Consider the following 6,461-nt stretch of genomic DNA (forward strand, 5'->3'; position numbering starts at 1 on the left):
GATGAGCCCACCCACCATATTTGTAAAGGAGAGGAGTCCGACTGGTTCGATTAGGAGACATGAGAGGGTTAATAGCTGGGCGATAGAGGGTGTGGGGGATGCGAGGTATGGGACATGGGGGAAATGGGATATGGGGGTTAGAGGGTATGGGACATGGAGGATAGAGGGTATGAGACATGGGGATGGAGACCAGGGATATGGGGATGGAGACAAGGGGGTATGGGATGGCTGATATGCACAGGGTGTATGGGATATGACACAGGGATATGGGATGGGGATATAGGATGTGGCACAGAGATACAGGATAGGGGGTCTGGGATATGGCACGGGTTGTGGGACATGGTACGGGGGTCTGAGATTATATTACAGGGGGTCTGGGATGTGGCACGGGTATGTGATAGGGAAAGTGGGTATGGAATAGAGATAGGAGATGGGTGACGGAGGATGTGGGATAAGGCAGTATTTGATTGGGGATGGGGTTCAGGGTAGAGGAGAGAGCGTATGGGACAAGGGGGCATTAGATAGGGCCGGTGGTATGGGATAGGGCTATGGGGAAAGAGCATGGTATTGGGAATAATTGGTTAGCTGTTTAAAAGAACTTGCAACGGCACGATGGGCCAAATGGCCTCCTGCGCTGTATGGTTCTATGAAAGGCGATGGGTGTTTGGGATAGGCAACAGGGGGCGTGGGACAGGAGGTATAGGACAGGATAGGGTAGAGAGGGTATGGGATGGGGACGGATGGTATGGGATAGGAGAGGGTATGGGACAGTGAGTATGAGATAGGGGCAGGAAATAGGGGGCAGAGAACAGAGGGTAGTAGATAGTAGGTAGACGGGAAAGTAGGGTTGAGGTCACAATCAGATCAGCCATGATCTTATCAAATGACAGAGCAGGCTCGAGGGGCCGAATGGCCTACTCTTAATTCATATGTTCGGTATGGGATAGGAGACAGGCGTATGGATCTCGGGGACATGGGTTGGGATTAGAGGGTATGGATTAGTAGGCAGGAGCTAGTAATAGGAAATGTAGTAAGGTGAAGGACATATGGGATAGAGAGAAGGTGTATTGGAGAAAGAATGGGGTGGAGCAGGTGTTGGTGCTTTGGTATAGAGGGCTGGAAATATGAGACATGGAATAGGGGTGGGTATAAAGGATAGGAGGTATAGGATAGGGTGCAAGGTTGAGAGGTTGTGAAGGTGGTCAGTAGATAAAGGGTATGAGTAGGGGATAAGGGGTAGGGAGTAGGCTATGGGGGCAAGAGGTAAAGTGTATGGAATAGGGAGTAAGGAGCTGGGGTTTGTGGCAAAAGAATTACTTTAGTTATTTTGTTTTGCCAATGAAAATTTATTTGAAACATTAATAACCAATGTGTTTGCACCATAAGACACAGAAGTGGAAAAAATATCTTTAATATTAAAAAAAAGGATTTCTGGTCCCCAGTATTTTAGAAATTTCTAAACACACTGGGATTCAAAACCCCAGGCTATCCAGTCCAGAACCCCAGCTATTCAAACCATTTACCTGCAACTAGATGGAACATTAGAGGTGGTTTTATTGTAGTCTTTATATTCATAATAATGAACATTTAGCACAGACCTGTCCAGTCTCTCGCTCATTTTTGAAAAAAATATTCTTTGATTTGGTGGGCCTGCAACTAGTTTCATTCTTTTTCTTCAAATAATTTCCACTTCATTCCTGATGTTGAAGGCTCTGTAATCAGACTAACTGCTCCTTCCTGATTTAACAAGACTGTTTCCTGGTGTTGTAGGATTCCTTACACAAATATAGTGTTCAGCAGTTGTTTCTCTAACCCAACACCACCACCAAAACAAAATACCAGGTCATTTATCTCATTGCTGTTTTTACCTCTCTGTGCACAGATTGGCTGTCACATTTACCTACATTACAACAATGACTGCAGTTCAAGAAGTGTTTTATTGGATGTGAAATGCTTTGGCAAGTCATGAGAACATGAAATAAGCTACACAAATGCAAGCCATTTCTTATTCACCAAACAGCATTTTTTGATGATACATTATCATACTTACAGTTGAAAAAAGCTCCTTTGATCCCATAAAAATGGGCAGTTACAGAATGCACAGTCATAGTATGTTAGTGGCGAGTATTCTGCAAATCACTCCAGAAAAAGGTCTCATACATATGTGGGTCTTGCTCATTCCAGTTTAAAATAAAATTCAGATGAATTGCTAATAGTCACATCTTGTAAGCAGCAGAATTTTATACATTGTAAATGTACATGTCTAGAAACCTGGCAAACTAACAGTTACCTGTGTATTTATTTGAATTGTTGATTGTGGCTTTTGTGTTTTTGAAGCATGACCAAAGTCATTATTTGCTTTTTCCAGGAATGGAAACATTTGAGTTTTCCTGAAATGAGTGTCTCTGATGCACCAAAAGGTTAAAAACTGGAGGTTGCTTAAGCTCAGCAAGTTAATGAGTTGTGGGATTTGGACTATGTAATATGAAGTTTACATTGTATGCATCACCTTTCTATTCAAATCACACACCAATAATGAAGATGGTCAAGAAGGTAAATAGTAATGAATTCACCTTGCCAGTAATGAGGACTTTGCTTTACAAATCAGAAAAAGACTATTACATTTCTGCAAGCAAAGTTATTGAAAGGATAATTACCTCATGATGGATGGTGCCCATTATACCTATTTGATATCATGCTCGATAGTGTTTGCCAAATTCTTTTGTGCTTCATATTTCCATTTAATTGTAAATAAATATGTTAGTTGCTGTAGCATGAAAAAATCTTCAGTCATGTGCAATATCTCCTTATTTGAAGGGAGTGTGCAGCATAGCACAAAACTACATTTAATTCAATAAACTGATTACTGCAAGTTAATCTTCAGAGTCATGCAAGTCTGCAAGGGCAGATTACTATAAGCTTCTAGTTCATACAGAACAAAGTTCCTTTACAGCAACTGCTGTGAAACCATTGAATGAGAAAATGGACCAATAAAACCGAAAATGACAATGAGGTCTAAGATATATACAGAAAACATTTCCAATGTCAAGCTCCTCAGAGTATGAATCAACATCTCACCTTGAATAATTCATAAATAAATTATATATCACCATATTTATTGACCCTCACTGATCTAATTATTGGATCACAATGTGCCATCAAGAATTTTTTTAAATATATAGCAGTTTATCACTCAGAGATGTCTCAAAGCACTTCACACAAACTGCTTTTGAAGTGCAGTCATTGCTCTTATGTAGGTGAGTGGCAGCCAATTTGCACACAGTAAGATCACGCAAGTAACAACGTGAATGACCAGTTAATGAATTCATCATATAATGCAATTTTTCCTAGGGAATGTGTTTGCCTATTATGATATTGAATATCACGTCGTAGATTCCAGTGATAGTTTTTTCCACATCAGTGAACATTTGAAGGTCCATCATGACAGACATTCAGTAGCAAGTTTAGCAAAATTAGAGATTCAGTGGTCCCAGATATTCTACTTAACATTAATAGGGAGCTTGGCAATTTGGAATGTCTGCAACAAATACATGTATTGAAATCAGCATCCACCATTCCAACTATGTTCTGTCAGATAATAATATTTGGGTCAAGAGGTATGAAGAGAAAGAAGTTGATGGAATAGCTTTGAAAGAACAATTCATAAATACCACATGTGAACTTTTTGATTCACTGAAAGCTATTTTGACAGAACTGAAGGACCTGATACATATGATGTAAATTAAATTGCTGAAAACTAGGCTACAGTTGAACAAAAGGAACAAGTACTATCTGCAATTCGTGAGGCAGAAACACAGAAGGAAACAAATGTCAGCTGACTCCATAGTTCTTGTTGGGTTTCAGACAATTTACCTTTAGCAATTTATACATGAATGGCATGGACCAGCAAATCATGACTGAAGATAAGCTTCTAATGGATGACACCATAAAATCTGTATGTACCATTTTATGTTTTCAAATTATCATGGATAGTATTGCTTAAACATGTCCCACTGAAAAGAATGAGCAACATAGAACTCGCTTGTGATACTGTGTTAAATCTGACAGGGCTGCTCTTAATCCAAAATATAGAGCTTTGCAAAATTACCCCATGGTGTAAAGAAGAAAAGCATGGTGACCAAGTTCACCAGGAGATTTCCAATAGATTGCATTCCTGTTGTTTATAGTAATGTGCTGGTTTAGGATTTAAGTACAGATGAAGAAACAAAATTTAGATTTGATGAACTTTGTTCTAAAGAGATTGTTTGATCCCAAAGCATTTTGTGCCAAAGACAAAGGAGACCAAAGTAAACACTATAGAAAACTAGTATTTATCAGAAACGGCAGATAAATATTACACTCAAAGGGTTAGATCTTGACTTTGTGCAATAGAGTAAAATGGGTGATGGCGAGTTAGCAGCCTGTTTTACATCTCTCCTGATTCTTATTTCCATTGAAGTTTCCATGTCTTTAATGGAAATAAAAATCTGGAAAGATATAAAATCCGCTTTATACTATTGCACAATGTCAAGTTCTACCCAGTGTGTCCATTCGAGTTTTAAATATACCAGTCATTGCACACGGGGAGTCAAGACCAGGTCTTCAGATAAAGCAGAGTTAAAGAATGGGGAATAATTGGACCAGAGCTCGCAGATGTAATTCAGTCTCCATTTTAAAGTCAGACATTCTATTCCAATTTTCATATAATGCCAATTTTATATTATGATTATTTTTATTTGTACTTCATTGGCTGTGAAGTGTTTTGGGACATCCCTAGGTCATTAAAAGTGCTATATAAATGCACATATTATTATTTGTAGTTAAACAGCAAAATTTAAGGCAATTTGGAAAGCAGACAAGTCGATAGTTGGAACATAGGAGTTTCTCAACCGTACAGGCTGAGGAGCAGGAAAATGTAAAACCGAGGTGTTACAGCACTACCACTGGCAGGAGGGTGTAATTACATGAAATAGGCACAGGCAGTTTCCATTAAAAATGTGGACATAGGAATCTATAATGAAAATAGTTGACACAAAAGTGTGGCAAAAATGTAGCAATAGGAAGTATGGCTTTTTAAACAGGAAGTGTGTATATATGTATGATTTTTTAAAATATTGCTGCAGATATTGGAATTCCTATGCTGTTGCTCGTGGTAATTTAGAGGATATGTTCTCTCTTTTACCTGCCTGTCATCTTCAAATTGCTATTTTTTGCTTTGTCCATTCTTCTGCTCGTCTCTTTCTTTCTCTCATCTGCTCTCTATCGTTTTTGTTTCACTGCACATTACTCTTGTGGTTCTCTTCTGTTTTTCCTTCCATGTCTTTCTTTGGAGGATGGATTCTGGCGATGCTGCAAGCCAGCAGGTCAGAGTGTCGACTGGGTTGTAGGTTGTGGGTGGGGGAGGGATTGAGGTGGAAACACTACTGCATTTAAAATAAATAGATTAGTGCCTTCTTTAAAATAGTGGACAGAGAAAGTAGTCATATAACTGCATTGAGTGTTCATCCACTATTATCACCAACTGTAACTTCTACCCTACAGTGATCATTATGCAAATCCTCCCCAGCATGTTATCCATGATCTCAGACATTGATGATGGTGATAATGTCAGTTTTCATTATTTAAGACTCCTTTGTTTGATCATTTCAGCTTGTGAATTAAATCTTCTTACGATTAAATAGTGTTCCAAGAGGACAAATCTATTTATGCACTGCTGAAGGAACCATTTATGTTGTTGACATTCACCATGTTACCCATAATCTGTTCCCAGCTTCATTTTATCATCATTGACTTCTTTCTGAATTTGTATTGATGAAACAATAATACTCCTACTGTTGTTATGTGCTGCTGAATGAGTCCTATATCCTTTCATAAAATTGTTCTTGAATTTCAGTGTTACTCACCTCAGCTGGTGTGTAACAATGTGTGACAGATTTTTTTTCTATACATCATTCTTAAATATTTCAATTAGTCTCCATCATGTTTTCTACATGAATGCAACATTTGTTCTCATTCATTTACCTTTAACATACCTTAGGATTGGTCCATGATCCAACCGGGGTTGGGGGGCAGGGAGGAAAATCACTGGGACAAGTGGATAAATTTTCATTTTCACTGCAAGGACAGTAATCTGGTGGAGCAGATCGCATGTACGTTATAAACCTGATCGATTTTCATTCCATTGGAATAAAAATCAGGCGTGTCCTATAATGGGTGGGTGAGCCGCTCGGCCAGAATAAATCGCCCATGCGGTGAAGATTAAAATTTACCCCAGTATCTCTCCAGAAGGTTCATTCTCTTCAAAGTCATAGGATTTTTCTTCAGTACTCAGCACTTCTCTAATCCTCAGCAGTTTTTTCTCCTGTCATTCGCAACAGTATCTCTGTATTGCTTTCCTGGTAGAAAAAGCAATCGACAGAGCAGCGGCCAATTCTCTGCCATTCTGGTCCTGAAGTACCAGC

Source organism: Heptranchias perlo, chromosome 12, assembly GCF_035084215.1.
Source record: "Heptranchias perlo isolate sHepPer1 chromosome 12, sHepPer1.hap1, whole genome shotgun sequence".
Classification (NCBI taxonomy): Eukaryota; Metazoa; Chordata; class Chondrichthyes; order Hexanchiformes; family Hexanchidae; genus Heptranchias; species Heptranchias perlo.